Source organism: Rattus norvegicus, chromosome 19 (genome assembly GCF_021556685.1).
Source record: "Rattus norvegicus strain SHRSP/BbbUtx chromosome 19, alternate assembly SHRSP_T2T, whole genome shotgun sequence".
In the NCBI taxonomy this organism is placed as follows: domain Eukaryota; kingdom Metazoa; phylum Chordata; class Mammalia; order Rodentia; family Muridae; genus Rattus; species Rattus norvegicus.
Window position 1 is genome coordinate 32,484,495 of NC_141552.1, and position 18,932 is coordinate 32,503,426.

Below are 18,932 nucleotides of genomic sequence, written 5' to 3' on the forward strand. Positions count from 1 at the left end.
GAGCCAGCAGGACTTTATAAACGTCTAAAGAATTCCAAATGTAAGTTCTTACTGGTCTGGGGACATCCAACTCCGTATTAGAAAAAAGGCAGAGGGCTCATCTTCAGCTTGATGTGTGTTGAGGGTGGGAGTCTCAGCTGAAAACTAGGTTCTACCCAGGAAAACTGCTTCCAAGACCTCCTTGCCCTCAGACTATGGACTCCGCCACCCAGGAACATCCAAGCCAGCAAACTCTTGCTGGCTCTGAAGGGTGAAGAAGACAGGAATCAAACAGGAGTGATGAAAGTCACCGTTGGCATCCTTTCTGCCCATGTTAATCAAGACTTCTCTTTGACCTAAAGCCAGGAAGAAAACACATGGTTATCATCCCCCTGCTGTCAGTGGGACAGAGGTGACAAAGATTTCTCCCCAACAAAGATAGACACCAATAGAAAGGACTATACAGGGCCCCACGCCAAAGCTTCCTTCAGCTTGTAAACGCTCAAGTTCTCGCTTCTGAACGTGATGTAACAAACAGACAGACAAACTGGGGGCTGAAGCTGAAAAGGGGGGAGAAATGGGACCCCTTACCTGAGCCTGAGCCCTGGTAGAGGGAAATGGGCCAAGCTGTGGGGAATCTTGTACTATGATCTACCTTCTCCTTTCATTAGAACAGAAAAGCATACGTCACTTAAAAAAAAAAAAACAAAAAAATAAAAAAATAAAAATAAAAAATAAAAAGACACATTCTTTATCCACAGCTTGTCAAGTAGAAAAATAACTTTCTAAGTGAAAATGTGGGGCTGTATTTAGAAGAGGAAAGCGGTCCAGATCCTGCAAGCAGGAGGTTTGGTTTCTGGTATCTGGTTCATTGTATCCAAATTAAGCCTCCAAGCAGTTTTAAACAGTGTAAAACAAGAACACAAAACAAAGAAAACAAAAAAAGCTAAGACTGAGAGGAAGTTCCCCCGCTGCCTTTGCCCAAGGTCAGAAGTCGATTTAAAGTGACTTAAAAATGGAAACAAAGTACAAATGAAACACTCCTTCTAAAAGGCAAGTTTGTTACAGAATTAGAGTCTGCCGGGTGTGGGGCTCGGGGAGAGGGAGTCCCCCCCCCCATCTGACTTTTGTGTATACAAAAGGAAGGGTCCTCCACCAGCACTGAAGACGACCAAGTGCATGGACAGATGGATCCTTCCTTCTGCTTTGCTCGCAGGAAAGAACGTCCCTGGCAGTGCCTGCCTGCAAAAGAGTACTTCAAGGGTGGGCACTCAGGAGTTGTTGGAACTGAGCAGGTCCAGATGCAGCCTGCTCTGACCCGTCCTATCACCTGCCTTCCGCATCCCTGGAAGCTGACAAGTCTTGTGGCCGGGAAGACCACACTATCCCTGGACATTCCCAACACTGAGTAGGTTTTATAGGATGCTTTCCTTTTGTCCCAGTCAACTTGTTCCCTGGAGACCTAATGGAACCCTAGCCATTCTTCATCACTGTTAGTCTTGGGATGCCTCAGAAGGGAATCTCCCCCAGCTTCCTCACTGGAGAAGATGTGATGACACTACGTGACACAGCGGCCTGCTTGGGCATCCACTAGGCTCCACCTCTCTATAAGAGGGGAAGATGCAGGGATGCCATTGTCTGCCTCTCAACTGACAAATGGGGCCAGACATTGTTCTCATGGGTGCTGTGGAGATGAAGCCCACTAAGGAACTAGCGGGTGTGGGAAATTTGAGCCCAGTGCCTGAACACACCAAAGCCCGAATATAAACCAACTTTGCTTGAATATTTGCACTGAATAAAAAAAAAATGCCCTCCAGACCTGGGTTGAAACTCAGCAAGAGGGCAGTTGCCCTGTGTGGACCAGGCTCTGGGTTCCATCCCAAGATCTATGAGGGGCGAGGGAATTGAGTCTTTAAAAATCGAAGTAGGCAGACCTGTTGGAGAAGATCTTTTGAACCCTGATATTTTGGAGCACTGGTTCCCAAACTTCTTAATGCTCCGACCTTTTAATACAGTTCCCCGTGTTGTGGAGACCCCAACCATAAAATTATTTTCATTGCTGCTTCATAACTTTTTTCTACTGTGATGAATCGTCAATGTCTGTGTTTTCCAATAGTGGTAGGTGACCCCCGTAAAAGTGTCATTCGACACCCGAAGAAAGTGGTTCAACTTAAAGGTTGAGAACCACTGCTCTGGAGGCTGAAGGAGGAGAATGGCTACCTGGGTTTCAGAATGAGTTCAAGGCTAGCATGACAAATCACTATGACCTTGTCTTCCAATAAACCATAAAGAGAGGACTGGGAAGAGAACTCAGTGGTAAAATGTTCGCCTGGCATGAATGAAGTCCTAGGTTCAGCCTCCCGGACCACCAGAAAAACCAGGATAAAACAAACCGGGATCCAATCATCCTTGAAAATTATCAACATTCCTCGGATGGTTTTAAACAGACCCAAGAGCACCTGCAGTCTTCACCACCCTTGAATGGTACAAACGGCAGGCGGCTAAAGAAAACACGACTGAACAAAGAGAAAGCGGCCAGGAAACCCCCATATCCAGCAATCCCTTCCCAAGGATGACACGCAAATGGCAAATGTTAGCCACCAGGGCAACAGTAGACCTAAAAAGCAACCAGTGCACATGTAAGGCTGGTGCGTGTGGGAAACCTCTGTACCTGCCTCTCCATTTTGCTGTGAACATTAAACTGTTCCCTTTAAAAAAAAATGAAGTCTTAGAAAAGAAGCAAATGCTATAAGCTCCAGGCCGGTTATATTCTTGAATCGCTGGCAGGTACCAGGATGGCAAGAACCTCACAGGTGGACTCCAGGCAGGAAAACAAACCTGTGTCAGCCATGGCAAGAGGCATGGCCAGTTCCAGGGTGGTGATGAACCTGGTTTGTTTATCCTAACATGTCTTAGACCTAACATATTATGGTCTCTGCTGGTTCAGTATCTAAGCATGATTAAATTCATACAGTAGACATTATAAGCAAATCCCACATCAGACTTATGCAGCATCCTTCCTAGCAACCATATTTGGGCTCTCCTACCTTTGTCCTTGTGTCCCTAATTTGAAGGAGTGGTGTGTGTGAGGACTTGGAGAATAGCATGGACCACACTGGATCTGTGCTATGCCCACTGAGTCCCTCCACCGAGAGGCTAGGCCGCCACAACTCGCCTCTCCCCACTTGCTTCTTTTGTCGCCCACTTCCGAATCTGTCAGTGTATCCGGCTCTCCCTCTGGCAGCGTCCTGCCCCTTCCATATCCGTGTCTGTCCCCACCCCCAACCCCACAGACACTGTTTTTGATAATTATAGTTTATTGATTTCTCTTGCTGTCTGCTGCCCTAACACCATGTTCTTTCTTCACCTTAGGTAGGTGCGTGTGGGCCATCTCAGCCTGCATTCCCCCGGGAGCCAGAATGCTTGGTGTGCCCAGTCAGGGAGAGTTCCAAAGCTTATCGGCAGGTTCCCCTCCATCCCCACCCCACCCCCACGCACAGCCCCCACCCACCCCCTGCTCTGCGGCCTCAGGCTAACTCTGGGAGGAAGATGAAGGATCTTAGCAGTAAACTCATAGTGACATTTACCACTTGCCAGACACATGGGTCTGCGAGTTCTCCCAAATACACTGAGGGAAGCTTACCGAAATCGACGAGGCTCAGAGACACACCAGCTCACCTAGAATCACACAGCCATCCAGCGTCAGGGCTGAGATCAGAGTCAAAGTCTACACGATGATTCCCAAAGTTAGGCACATCAAATCGAGGCCACTTGCAGTGAATCGGCTGGTTTGGAGAGAAGCAAATGTCCCAGAGATGCTAGTGTGAAAGGAAGCACCTTGAGGCAGCCTGGTGGGAGCACCCGCCCATTCCCACTGCCCCCCCCCAAAGAAAGTCGTTGGCCAGCTGTCCAGGAGACAACCGTGTCTCTTCTCACAATAAATAGGAAGGCTATAAAAGAGGCCACTTTTCCCCAGACCCCTGGCTTCTCCTCTTGTGGGGGGGAGGGGGGAAGCTGTCCCCCCGGCAGAAGAGCAATTGTGTCCTTGAGAAAGTTACTTTCTCCTTTGCCCCTCTGCTTCGAGGTAAATGTCAATATGGGTTGGAAATTCCAACTGTTAAAGTCAACCTGAGTTGGGGACCAGGACTGGACACCTGTGTTCAGCCTAGAACCCAGGAACGGGGGAGGGGGGGAACAGTGACAGATATGCCATGCCCGTCCCCCATTTTTCATTAACCACCTCTGTTTTGAATCTAATCAATTTATAGAAGGATCCACTTCCTGAAAACGGAAAATTATAATTCTGCGGGGGGGGGGGGGACCCTGTCGGGCTGGGGATATGGTCCCTAGACAGGCAGCAGCAACCAGGCCAGCCATCCTCTTTGACTACCTAGAGTTCAAGGGTAGCCTGGAATACTAGAGACTCCATCTCAAAAGTAAACAGGTAACTGAGAAAGGGACATCCGGAGGGGATGAAAGAAAGCTTGTAGGAAAGGCGAAACAGAACATCTCAAAGAACGTTCTCAATAACACGCTACAAAAACACTGAAGAAGAAATGAAATAACCAGGAAGGAAGTTTCCAGGGCCACAGGGCTGCCCTTCGGCAATCATAATTACTTACACGATTTAAGATTTTGCTAATTCTTGCTGCAAAGGACTTCACTCTCTTGCATAACCAGTTTTCCGAATGTCTCTTATGCACAAGTCTCTTTCTGCAAATGGGCCTCTTACAACAACATTTAAAGTCACCTTTTGGGGCTGGAGAAATGGCTCAGCGGTTAAGAGCTCCAACTGCTCTTCCAGAGGTCCTGAGTTCAATTCCCAGCAACCACATGGTGGCTCACAACCATCTGTAATGAGGTCTGGTGTGTCTGAAGACAGCTACAGTGTACTCGTATACATTAAATAAATAAATCTTTAAAAAAAAAAAAGGTTGGGGATTTAGCTCAGTGGTAGAGCACTTGCCTAGCAAGCACAAGGCCCTGTGTTCGGTCCTCAGCTCCGGAAAAAAAAAAAGGAAGTAATGTTGACTTAAAGTCACCTTCTGCGCTATGGGACCATTGAGGGTGACTGATGAGTTCAGGGGTTCTGGGTAAGTGATGGCGTCCTGTCACTGGAACTTCCGACTGTGTGTTAGAGCCATATCAACTGGTCACTCTCCCTGCTCTCCAGGGACGAATGAAGCCTCACAAATCCAATGAACTGCCCTGTGATGCCAGGGGAGGTATACGGAGGAGCAGGCCCCCTTTGGCTAGGAGATCTTTCTAGTTTCCAGGAAGCCATGTTGAGTAACAGCTTCTTCTCTCTTTGGTACAGTGATGCTTAGGTATAATCTGGTCCACACCACAAGTATCACTAAAGCTTCTGGACCCCATGCTAGGGAACCCTAGTTCATCTTCAGGGAATGCAGATGACGAAAATACACAGGGTGTGGCCAAGTCCTTGACAAGATTTATCATTCCGCCCACTTGCCCTTCCTCGGTCCCCAGCTTGGGAATGTTCTGATCGCTGACATCTCACTCTTGTAGGCATTAAATGTGTCACTGTGGCCAGACTCCAGCCACGCAAAGCCTCTTCAGACCCCAAGTAGCAGCCTCCTGTACATGTCTGCTTGGGCTATGCCGCTTAGCTTGGGTTAGCCACCGGGCTCAGCTTTCAGCATCTTGTCTGAGGCATCATTTGTAAGATCTCCAACTGCTGGACTTCACCTGCAGCCTATGGGAGATCCACAGAAACCCCTGCATAACAATCAGGGAGTTTGAAGGGGCCGGAGAGATGGCTGGAAACGACACTGATTGTCCCTCCTGGAGACCCCAGTTCGATTCCCAGCACACACACGACAGCTCACAACCATCTGTAACTCTGGTTCCAAGGAATCTGACACCCTCTCACAGATGACAGACATTCAGGTAAAAAAAAAAAAAAAAAGAGTGCACGTAAAATAAAATAAAGAAAAAAGCTGGGAGTTTTATCTGAACTCTGGATTTCTGTTTTAAAAGGAAAAAAAAAAAATCAGAAGATCCAGCAGGACCAGAAGAGGCCCACATTCCTCTTTTACAACCCTTGACTGGAGCCAAGCGGCCCGTGTTCAGGTGAGACTGCATGCTCAACTTGCTAAAGCCCTAACCATCCTTAACGTCACCAAGAAACTAAACCACTGGACTTTTTACCCAGCTCCGTCACTAACTAGCGGTGTGCTCTTGAGCCAGTTACTAACATCTCAATTGGGAAATAAAATGGCAGCAATATCCTCCCTGTATGTGTTAGATGGTTCGGGATGCAAGCCTCAGGACATGTTCGATCCCCAGAACCCACATAAAGAAGCTGGGTGTAGCTGTGCCCACCCCTGGACTCCCAGAACCTACTGGGAGGGAGACAGGAGGGTCCCTGGGAATCGCTAGCTGAACAGCAGAGCCGAATCGGCAAGCTCTAGATTCAGTGAGAAATCTAGTGTTAGAAACTAAGGTACAGAGCCAATGAGGAAAGGAAAACACTAGCTGTCAATCTCTGGTCTGCACGCACGCACACACACACACACACACACACACACACACACACACACACACACACACTCGTACCCAGAGAGACAGAGTCAGACAGACAGACAGACAGACAGACAGACAGACAGACAGACAGACAGAGAGGGGGAAGACAGAGAGAGAGTTGTGTGTGTTGGATTCTTGTCTGTGGCCCTGAACTAATCTCCACTTCTCCATGAGTGAAGGGAAGGACGCTGTGCTAGAGGACGCCATGGATGCATGGTGAGACTTCTGGTATTCTCAGAGAAAACCCAAGCCCAGGAAAAAATGCCCAGCCTCTGTCAGGAGGAGCAGATACTGCTCCTCCCAGAGTTATCACAGGCCCAGGCATCAGAGGCCTACGTCTTTTTCCCTTTTCACCCTAATTGAACATCCCAGCAGTGCACTTCCGGGCTACCCGGGCCCCACCCCCACACGCTGCCCCTGACTCACAGCTGGGAGGTTTTTCCTAACAAGCTTTTCTGGTGAGACATCAGCTGAAGAAAAGGCCTCTCTGACTAGGCAGTTGGACTTTTTCCCTACCTCTTTTACAAGCTCCCAACAGCAATCTTGCCAACTGCTCACGGTTTTCCTATTTGAATGCAAAAGAGAGTGGAGGAAACCCCTGATCCCACAGCACACACACAGAAGCTTCATTCAAGACCCCCCCTAGCCTCTGTTTCCTGGTTTAGTGTCCTGGGCGAGTCCTTTAGTCTGTGAGCCTAGCCAGTTCTCCTTAGAAATGGGCAGGTGAGTATGCTGACATTTACCTGGCTCGTAGCCAAGAGCTGTCGGAGATGGAAGGGCTCAGCTATGTGGAAATCCTGTAAACCTGGCCGGGGTGGCACATGTCTGTCACCCCCACTACTCAGGAGAATCAGAAATTCAAGGCCAGCCTCAGCCATAGAGGGAGTTGCAGACCACCTGGCTATGTGAGTTTCTGTCTGAAAAATAATAAAAATAAATCTAAAATAAAATATGCCCGGCGAGGTGGCTCAGTAAGTAAAAGTACCTGTGGCACAAACCTGATGACCAGAGTTCAATCCCCAGAGAACTCATCTAAAAATGGAGTGCAAGAAGCAACTCCAGGAACTTGTTCTCAGGCCTCCCTCTGTGGACTGTGTTACGATGCTTTAAATCTTTAAGTAAAAACTGAATCCCCACTAGAGAAGATAGGGGAGATTGTGTCTTCCTTTTCAGGAAGTTCCTTTGGCTGTCAAAGCCAGAGAGGGAACCCTGAACTTTCGCCGTGTTAAATCGTGAGAATTCTTCACCCCACAGAGATTGCTCCACTATTTAAAACGTAGTTTTCTAATTTTCAAGGCTCAACTACATTTTGGTCCTTTCTGGGATTTTTCTCCCGTCTGGATGGATGACTATGAGTTATGGAATCTGATGGAGCCAAGTCATATAGGACAGCTATAGCCTGACATAGTCTGCTAGTGTGGTCCCCCCACCTCCAAGTCAGAATTTGCTTTGCCTTGAGTTGAGCCTGAAAGGCCATCCTGAGGACCACAGAGAGCCCTAGAGGAAGCAGTTCTGAAGCCTGGCATCTGCCCTCTGCCCTGGGGGTGAGCATCGCCCACACCTGCAGGCTGGCTAAGAGGAACCCTCTCCTTGACTCTGACAAGCAGCCACTCCTGTACTGTCATGTCTTCCTCTCTGGGCCAGCCCAAGCACCTTTCAGCAGTTGCCTGAAGGACACACCATATGCACAGTCTATGGTCTACAGGCAGATGGGACGCGAAAGCAATACATGCCGGTCTCCTCTGCGTCAACTCCAAAATAATGTTCATCCGACCTCTATGTGGTCTGTAATTAGGCAGGGCTCAAGCCTGTGACCCCCACGTGTGGGAGACTAAAGCAGTAGCATGAGAGCTTGGGGCCAGCCTGGGCTACAAAGCAGATCGCTTGGGGGATTGGGAGGATTGGTGCCAGGATGGGTGGTGCTTGTCTTTAATTCCAGAACTGGAGAAACATAGACTTGACATGTCACCGCCTTTAAGATCAACCTAGTCTACATAATAGATTACAGGCTAATCAAGGCTACATTGTAAAACACTGTCTCAAAAGACAACTTGGAGGGGCAGGAGTACCTTCACAATAAGAATCCCCAAAGCTCCTTTGGAGAAAGAGCAAGCCGGCTGCAGTGCTAATAAAGGTCAGCCTCAGAGGGAACCTCACCATTGCTGGAAGTAAACATTTTAAACAGTACAACAAACAAGTCAACAGACTTACAGCAAAGCAGGGATGGAAGGATCTTATCCACTGGTCCTGTGTTTCTGAGCATTTTACTGCAGGAGACAAATGTCTGTCAATGATTTTTCGAAGCTCAAGTTTGACTTTGAACAACCTCAAGAAGCTGTCCGGCACACACTGCTGAGCGCTCCTATAAACAACTCTGGGGTTTGCCTGCGCGTGTCTAACTATCCAGTTCAATATCACCACAGAGCCTAAAAGGTTTTTAATATAGATATTAAATACATCCATATCATCACTCCAGTGAGAGTGAGAACAGGGCTTTTCCTCTGGGGTCTTCCCAGCTATTTGCCGCTGACATAACACCATTAAAAATAAACCTACCCGGAGGAACTAGTCATTTCACATGGTATTAGGACTAATGTTATCATTTAGTAGCTGCAAAGATTTGCCCACTGCGGAGGCCCCAGTTAATGATGGAAACATGATCGTGTGAGATGACTTTTTTCCACGGACAGCTTTCATCATCTGCAGTTTGTCATATAGATGCTTATTTAAGACTCACACCACTGAGCAAACATTGACGCTTTCAAAAGAATAAGACCACCAAGTGCCACCGAGGATGATAAAGGGATGGCTTTCTCTTCTGGGGCTTGAGACCTGCTGGCTGTGTATGAAACACAAGGCCTAGGTCTGTGGTGTGAAGAGGAAGGTGGAGGGGGACAGCCACCTTCTGCTTGGCACGCACCAGGCTCAGACACAGACACACCAACTTGCAGAATCGGCACAAAAGCATTACAACTTCAGCCAGTTTTTAGGAGCTGGAAATTCAAACAGAGTCGGTGACTGAGAAGACATGGTAACAGGCCACTTTCTCAGGGGACTGAGAGGCGGAAGGCTCACAAGTTCAAGACTCAAAGGACACAAAACGAAGAAAAGAGCAGTGTGCATCTCATTCCTCTGGGAGCTAACTCAAGAGAACGGAGAACTTCGGGCCAGCCTATGGCAAACTCTCAAAAACGGCAGCACAGTCCTTGACCCCAGGTTGAATGGCACATGCAGGTCCTCCTGGTTTATTGGGAGTTGAATGCCCACACCAAGGGACTACCAGCAGGGTTAAAAGTCATACTGTGAGGTGTGCACACAGAGGTAGGTAGCCAGAGAGAGAGAGAGAGAGAGAGAAAGAGAGAGAGAGAGAGAGAGAGAGAGAGAGAGAGAGAGAGAGAGAGGAGGAGGAAGAGGAGGAGGAGGAGGAAGAGGAAGAAGAGGAGGAAGAGGAGGAGGAAGATGAAGAAGAGGAGGAAGAGGAGGAGGAAGAGGAGGAAGAGGAGGAGGAAGAGGAGGAAGAGGAGGAGGAGGAGGAGGAAGAGGAGGAAGAGGAGGAGGAGTCGTCATCTTAGGCTGACCTCATGTGGGACCATGTATATTCATGTCGAGGGGGCGTCTTTGTCCCTCTTTGTTAAGACAGCCAAAAATGCCAACAGAAGCTGGGGGACTGGGAAGAGTTCCCCTTCGGCAGGAAACTATAAGTGCTAACTCTGAAAGGAACTAAAAATGCACACCAGAGGAGGGTCTTTGAGGGAGAGGATAGTTCTGGGTCCATAAAGGAGGGGGTTCTTCAGTCACATAGCAGAAGGAGAGTCTTAAACTTGATCTGCTGCGATAGTTCAAGTGATCCCCCCCCCCAACCCCGTGCATTCTTGAAGCAATTGTGAAACTGGCTGGGCCATGCACCAGAGTTCTGTAGAAGGCCAAGGTGACTAGTTAATTAACTGTTACATCAGACTCGGGCACAGGGATGAGCAGCTGGAAGCTTTGTAAGAGAGTCAGCTTGGCATCTAAGGGATGAGTCTGAACAGAAAGTGTCTAAGTGACATTCCGTGCTTCCGAGGACGATGAACTTCGTATATTTGTTCCAAATATTAGCAATATCAGCAATTATTTAATGAGCAAAACCAGAATATCTCAAGTAAAACAAAATGTTTGGCTAGAAACAATTTGGTAAGGTGAAATTTTAAAAATGAGGACTATTAACTGCCTATTCTTGAAAATAGGACAATATATACCATGAATTGTTATAGCTATATTCCAAGACTAATAGTGAATATAATTTATATTGTCAGGCTGTAGAAAAAGGCAATTTAATTCTAAGTTGTATTCCCCCCTCAAAAAATTTATTTCCAATTTTCAATTTAAAAAGTATACTCCTAGAGACCGCGTCTGCCTGGTCAAGAGTATATGATTAAATTTACCTAGTTTTGTATTAATCCTAATTACAGAAACTTCAAAATGCCTCTACCTTCTTATTCTCATGCACTTGACCAATAGGTGAAAGATAAACACAAACGGTCATGTCACATCTGTAATAATTTGCATATAACATGGACTGACTTAAAAAAGGCTTCTGATTTTACTTTACTTGCTTTAGGGCTAATTGGACAACATTTGAAGAATGCTGTATGGTATAACAGGAGACTATGATAGGAGATAAAAACGGTGTCCTCTCCAAGCTTGCCTCTGTAAGTAAATTACAGTTATACTTAGTACGACTGAGTAATAACGTGTATATCTTAATTATCTTTAACAGGTTACAATTAGTAAGTAATTCTTTTGTAAGATTAGCATTTTATGATTTTATCCCTGTTAATTTTGAGCCTTAAAAAAATATAATTCTTGAATTATAACTTTTGGTCACAAAATATTTTGTTTAGTAACAAAATAAACTTTAAACCATAAATACAATTCACAAAGAGGCTGGCCATTTTTTAATTTAGTTTTACAAAATGCCAGGTTTTGTGTGTTTTGTTTTATTTTGAGCCTGGCATTGCCTCTTTGGCCTCACAAAAGGGAGACACGATGATAAACTGAGAGCTCAGTGGGTGTAGCTGTTTTATCCGTGTTGTTTTCATTGGTTTATATCCCATGGTCGTCACCTTATCCAAGTGGTTGAGTCACATGGTATGCCCTTTCTTTAACCTTAATAAAGATGGTGGCTGAGTCACATGGCTTCCAAAATGGCGCCAAGATGAGCCATTTGGTTACTCCAAGGTGAGCCTATGTCATGTCATCAACCAAGATGGCAGGAAGTACCGTGAACTCCCAGGTTCACCCATCAGGCACACACCCTTTTCCTATACCAAAGTTGAATCCCAGTTACATCCATGGTGTGTTATAGCAAATGATGTCATCTGTTCATCCTTTTAAAATCACACTCAATGAATGAAGAAATTCTAAAATATAGAAAGGTAAAGCCTCAACAAAAGCCTTAAGCATAGTAAACAAAACCAAGCAAACGGGGAGGGGGTGGGAGTTAGAGAGTTGGACACCTTGCTGTTTGCAACTTCTGTGGGAAACAGTTGCCTTCTTAGCTGTTCTCAAGAGCAAACTGTCTGCTCCTGGCTCTTTTGTTTCACTCTCCTTCTCCTGGTCACAGAATCAGGAGACCTGTTTGAGCCAGGACAGAGACTTTGGGGGAAACTTTTAAACAAACAGCCTTGGGTATAGGACAGATGGTCCAAAATCTAACTCCTGTGCCAGCCTTTTCAGTAGAGTAGAACAGCGTGCAATCATTTTTCAATATTGTCCATACTCAAAAGACACTTGAATCTCTGTAAGACTACACACCCTCAGTGATCTACATACCCATCACCAGCTTGTGTATGTCTGCAGAGGGGAGGAGACAGCCTAAAATGCCTTTATATCTTAGCATTTAGGCTCAGGGTGTAGTTGTAAACCAGGGCCTTGAGAAAGATTAAAGTGAACTGTGGGGTTTATGGGGTACGGGCCTCAGACCATGTTGCCAATCCATCTTACTGAGCTACCTAAATTAGCTTAGGTATTAGAAATGGAAAATTCCCAATTCGGTCCAGCAGTGGCTATTTTGTCCAATGTATTTTGAGGCCATGCTAGAACCCAGAGCTGAACAAGTCAACTTGGTATGATGTCTCCCAAGTGGAGCTTTTAAGATCAGCCTGCAGCCAGGCTGAGGGGACTTTGGGTGGAGAATCTGGAATCCATGGCAGGGCCACGGTAAAGACAGGGGTCTATGCCCAGCTTCCTGAGGAGACATTAATTGGGAATCACTACGCCTTACAATTTCAGGCCTCTGGGGCCAGGAAACCAGTGGAAGGTTGTCAGAGCTTTCATTTGAACAAGTTCACTCACAGCCAGTGGAAAGTCTCTGGAGCCATCAACTAATGGGTCTTAAGAGAGCTCAAGGGAACCCTGAAGCCTAACTAGGGACCTCTGAGGTAGTTCCAATAGATCTTGTCCCAGAGTTGTGCTCTGTTGTGTGCACATTCTGATTGAATGTAGCATGGCCTCCCACCTAGGTCAGACTGTGTTAAGATAGTAAGGTGAGAGAGAAGGGACAGAGAAAGTGAAACATCAGGCTGCCTGAGAGGAATAGGTAGCCCTGAAGGCACTTTTCAGGCCAGGGCTTGTCTGAGAGGGAGGTTGGTCCTCAGGTGGGCTTGAGCCACTAGTAGGCTCAGATTTCCCAGATATGAGATTACTGTTAAAAGCAACCATAGGGTGGAAAGAAGGAGAGGTTTGGTCTGACTTTAGGAAACAGCACCTTTATTCAAATTGAGAGGACCTTTTTGTCACCCGTGCATGCAGGTGGCCAGAATGCCTGTGGGAGAACCTGGGATATGTCTCCTTATAGGGGCAGAAATTACTTCCTTCCATAGTCCACAAAAGGAGCTGAGAAGTGTACTCCTTCAGTTGGAAACTCACATTGGAGCAGAGCAAATGAGCAAGAAACAGCTCCCAGAACGAGGGTCTCTCCAGTACCATCCAGTTCAGCAGCCCAAATGCATGGCTCTCCTTGTTCATCTATACACTGCTGTTAACCTCTCTGCATACCCGCAACATCTGTCCCTATCTACTTACGTTGACTGTCTACTTAAAATCGTCCAGGAAACCATCAGTCCACTTTACAGATGAGGAATCAGAGGCTCAGAGCAGGAAATATCATCTAAGGGGAGGGAGGTGGAGAGGTATGGTGGAGTGAGGGCCCTGGGCTCGTCCTTGAGTCTCTTTACTTCTCTACAAACTGTGTTGTTATCTAAGCTTCCACCATCCCAGGCCCTTTCCATGGGGTAATGGGACTGAACCCACTTTAGGTTGGAGTTGCAAGGCACAGAAATCTGAGTTCCTTTTCTAGGTGCACACAGCCCGAAGGCAGCAACAGAGAGTGACCGGCCTCTTCCGACAAGTTCCCTGACCTCTTCCCATGCTGGTGCCAGATCTGTAGGATGTACCAGGTCATCTCCAGTCACAACGCTGTCACTCTAGGGATAGGGAAGGCACTGAAATGGTTCTTTTCTTGGCCCTCTTGCCCTCACACAACTTTAAGATACTACAGTCCCTGCCATGTCGTCAAACCTAGACCTATCTTCAGAAAATTAAGGATACTAGAAAATTAAGTTGATACAAGAAATATGGTATGAGACTAGAGGGATGGCTCAGCAGTTAAGAACACTGGCTGGTCTTTCAGAGGATAGAGCAGGTGGGGGAGTGGACCTCAAACACCAGCACCCGAATGGCATCTCACAACCATTTGGAACTCAGGTCCCAGGAGATCTGACGCTCTCTTCTGCCTTCAAAGAGCACTGCGTGCATGTGGCACAGAGAATAGATACACCTTCAAGCAAACACTCATATACAGTAAATAAAAATAAAATCTAAAAAAAAATTAATGTAACGGATGTGTAGCAGGCACCCAGCAGAGGGGATGAAACAGATGCAGAGAGGACTCCGGAACTGGGACCGGAGAAGGCTTGTAGGTGATGACATTGGCCTCTGGTTAAGTCGCACAGCTGGCCTGGTGGGATTTAGCATCGTGAGCCTGCCGCCTTTCCAGCCCGTTTTTTTTTTTACCTGATGCATTAGCATATCCTTATGATATCTGTTATCCTAATTACATCTATTTTCCAGGTATAGACAGACATACCCCCGAGTTGGGAGTGCCCATTAGCAAATCACACGGGCCTCTGCAGCTGTGTTTTGATTAGCAGAAAAAAAGGGCTCTTTGGCATCAGAGAACTGAAATCACCTTTGAGGGTATGACAAGCTCAGCCGAGCATCTCACAAGTGAAAATCAGAGGTTTCTCTGAGGCGGGAATGAGAGGGACCAGGAGAAATTAAAAGGGGAACAGCCTTTAATGGTTTCAGCTGTGAGAGCTCAGCCATAAACTGCTATCCAGCAAACAGCATGGCAGGGCGCTCTTCCGGCCCCCTGGAATGCTTCTAGAAGAATGGCAAGGAGGGCCTCAGGGGACCACCCAAAACCACCACCTGCCCAGAAAGGGCTCCGGCAATGGAGGCCAAGGATGTTTGCAGGGTGGAAACCAAGCCATACACTCACTCCCACAAGCTCCAAAGACTCGCACTATCTATTGAAACCGATCTACAAATCACTCCAAACCTCTTTGTACCCAGGCTCTTTTTAGATTTATTTCTATGCTCTACAGTGGGCTTCCAGGCCACTTGCTCTTTCTACTTCACCAGGAGGCTGGATCTAAGGACGTGGCTCACACGTGAGGGGCGGGGGGCGGGGGGGGGAGGATCCTTTGTAAAGAAAAAGAGCATTCGTGGCCTTCTCTGAAGTCCCGCCCTGGGTGACACTTAAATCAGGTACCCAAACTCGGAGGATGTTACCAATGGAAAGTAGTAAAGCCGAAAAGCACCTGCAGGAGGGAATCTGGCCTTTGTCTTTTCATTACTGAGGAAAGCATCCCCGGGATGAAGGAAAGACTTTGCCAGGTGCAGGGTGGGGCAAAGCTTTGAGATCTGAAAACGCACTTCACTTCACGTTCCAGTTCATGCTGGCCCCCTCTGATGGAGGATCGCTCCGTTTCTGTTTTCTCTTAGTATTTACCGAGGATTTACTATATTCCAGGGACTGTTTCTTCATGGTTGACGTGGCCTCAGAGACAGTTTCCATCTGCGCTCAGGGGAGCCAGATCTGAAAGAGAGCAGTTTAGATAGGGCAGAGTCTCCCTGAAGAAGTTTTTGAGCCACTCCCCAAGGTGTGTGGGCCAGCCATGCTAGAGCAGGTGATGAGCTGTCCAGGCAGGGGACAGCACCCCAGAGAGTCTGGAGGACCAGCTAAGGCGACAAAGTACAGCTGATATGAAGTGAGGGAGAACAGAGGCAGCCAGTGAAGGGGGTGGGTGTAGCTTTTTTTATACTGTACCTAAATTTGCCTGTTGTTGTTACTGTTACTGTTGTTGTTGTTGTTGTTACTGTTGTTGTTGTTACTGTTGTTGTTGTTGTTGTTACTGTTGTTGTTGTTGTTGTTGGCAACAACAAGATTCCCACTCTTAGATTTTAGCAAGTGTTTGGCTCACCTGGAAGACTGAGCCAGGCTCCTAGAAGTGCAACTAGCATAACAGAACCCGGAAACCTTCATTTCTAGCAAGTTCCCACATAATGCTGGCCGTGAGCTCCACCTTAGGAATCGGCGCGTTAAAAATGCATCACCTTTAATCACCCATCATTTTTTTATTTATTCTTTTTTAAATGATTTCTTTTAGGAATACATCCACGTACTGGATCCTAGTGGACAAAGATTTGTTTTTGTTTTTGTTTTTGTTTTTGTTTTTGTTTTTGAGTCCAGGGCATTTCTATGTTGAAGCCTTGAGCAGGAGTGTTTCTCTGATACCCTCCTTCAGACTCGTAAACCGACCATTCCTTTACTTAGTGCATTGCCAGGGATCAAGCAGAGGCCTTGTACGTGGTAGGCATGGTTCTATCAGTGAGTTACAGGCTTGTAGCAGAAAATGAACTGTTTAAGAGTGGCCCATCACCAAACATGACTGGAAGTCCGGCAGGAGGGAGGGCTTAGCGGTTAAAAGTGTTTGCTGCTCTGTCAAAGGACCACATTTCTTTCTCAGCTCCAATGTGGGGCAGATTTTACAAGCACCTGTAACCCCAGGTCTGGTCTCAGCGGACACCGCCACTGAGATATACACAGACACATGCATAAGTACACATAAATAAAAGTGAAAGCAGGGCTGGAGAGATGGCTCAGTGGTTAAGAGCACTGACTGCTCTTCCAGAGAGGTCTTGAGTTAAATTCCCAGCAACCACATGGTGGCTCACAACCATCTGTCATGGGATCTGGTGCCCTCTTCTGGTGTGTCTGAAGACAGCTATAGTGTACTCATATACATAAAATAAGTAAATCTTTTTTTTTTTCAAAAAGTGAAAGTAAAGGAAAACACTAAAGGCTCATAAGCTAATAATTTAGGACGTTTCCCTAAAATGTCACCCTCTGGTGTTCTACTTAGCCTGTAGAAAATCCTGTGACTACCTTGAAAAAAAATTAAATATATGTGAAAACAGATAATAAACTGAAAACAAATTCTTATCGGGCCAGAAGACTCTTTTTTTTTAAATTTATCTATTTATTATATATAAGTACATTGTAGCTGTCTTCAGACACACCAGAAGAGGGCATCAGATCCCATTACAGATGGTTGTGAGCCACCATGTGGTTGCTGGGATTTGAACTCAGGACCTCTGGAAGAGCAGCCAGTGCTCTTAACCACTGAGCCATCTCTCCAGCTCTCAGAAGACTCCTTTATTGATAGTCTTACTCCTTTATTGAGCGTCTAACCCCACGCACGCCAGAACCTTCCTCCCTCCCTCTAAAGGCCTAGACGAGGCAGGATCTCTGCAATCTACGTTAACTCTGAGAATTTAACACATTCATTCATTCATTCATTCATTCATTCATTCGTTTTGCACATCTTTACCCAGAATCCACTCTGACTGTAGCAGCAGAAAAACTCAGTTCTTATGCTTAGAACAGACTGTCCTTACAGGCTTGCTTAGGGTCACGTGGTATGCGGCTGGTCCATGGTATGCGGCTGGCAGAGCTGTGTAGATGCCCTCCCAAACCTCAGAGGCCTGCCCCATGGCCCTCCTACAGTTGTGTTCTCCTTGACCTGTCTCTCCCCAATAACCCTCTGGTTACTACATGGAATCAGGCTGTCTAGTTGTAATATATGGAGATCTAGAAAGCCAAGGGCTGTGGCAAAGTTGCTGGTGTCTTGGGACATTCTCTTTCACTCCCCGTAATATGGTGGCGTTCTAGAGAACACTTTCGGTTGTGAGGCCCAGGCCAGGAAGAGAAGAAGCACTAAAAAGCCCGAGCCCATGCGAACTGAGCTGACTTCCTCCTCCGCCTTTCTGACTGGCCCTCCTGACACACTTTAGTGTAAATAGCTGGTGTCTTTCCCACTTTACCAAGTCAAAAGAACCAGCCTTTCAAAATCCAATCAACCAGCATGCATCTCTCCCGAGCACTTTTCTTTCTTCCCAGCATGCACCTCTCCTGAGCACTTTTCTTTCTTCCTAGTATGCACCTCTCCTGAGCACTTTTCTTTCTTCCCAGCATGCATCTCTCCCGAGCACTTTTCTTTCTTCCCAGCATGCACCTCTCCCGAGCGCTTTTCTTTCTTCCCTGCCTTTCGATATTCATCCACTCACCTCCACTCGTGCCATACCAAGAGCCCAGAATCAACTCATACACAGCCCAGACCTTGTTAGGGTTCGTACAGATGCAGCTGCCACACTGCACAGTTTGACAATAGATGTTCTTAATAGCCCTGGAAAGGCTCTGCCTTACACACTCATCTATGTCCTAGTCTATCTGGGGCCTTTCTCTTGGTAGATATGATGTCATATCCATTTGCTTGGCTACGTAACGATTCTGAAAGACCCTACTACCTTTCTTGGAGAGGCCTCTGGAGTAAGACCTGAGAGAACAGACTTCCAAAATCCTTAAAGACAACAGCAAAGCCAAGCCCACAGAGGACCAGGGAGATTCCCCTCCCTGCTCCTACCAAAGCTGCCCCTCCATAGCACCAGATGTTACTAGATCCGAGGGACTGTGCCCCAGGCCTCCTTGTCTAGGGATTGCCCTACAGGATCATCCAGAGAGTCATCACTAAGCTCAATATGGCTTCTAGACTGGGGTAGGACCACACGAAACAGCAGAGACCTTTTAGGAATCCAGGATATTAAGGGGAAAGATACGTCTGATACCTGTAAGTGAGGCGTGAATTATTCGAGGTGGCCAGTATCCCTTAGAGAGACAGGGGAGTCACAGGTGGGAGAAAGCAGCATGCAAGGGGACAGAATGGAGCTAGCATTCCCGAGAAGATGGGCTATGCCCTGCATCACTCTTTCTCCACCACGGTTACAGACCATGCAGCTTAGAA

The 18,932-nt window shown here is 46.9% G+C and overlaps 1 long non-coding RNA gene across 3 annotated transcripts in view; it reads right to left on the reverse strand.

Moving 5' to 3' along the window:
- The window catches only part of LOC102553576 (uncharacterized), a 61,861-nt gene that overhangs the window by 24,147 nt on the left and 18,782 nt on the right, over positions 1 to 18,932 (reverse strand). Inside the window, exon 2 of one of the 3 annotated variants that reach the window (XR_015643566.1) lies at positions 53 to 335. The exons of the other annotated variants lie outside the window; for them this stretch is intronic. This is a non-coding gene — a long non-coding RNA (uncharacterized LOC102553576). The remainder of the gene's footprint in view (positions 1 to 52; positions 336 to 18,932) is intronic. 3 annotated transcript variants of the gene reach the window in all.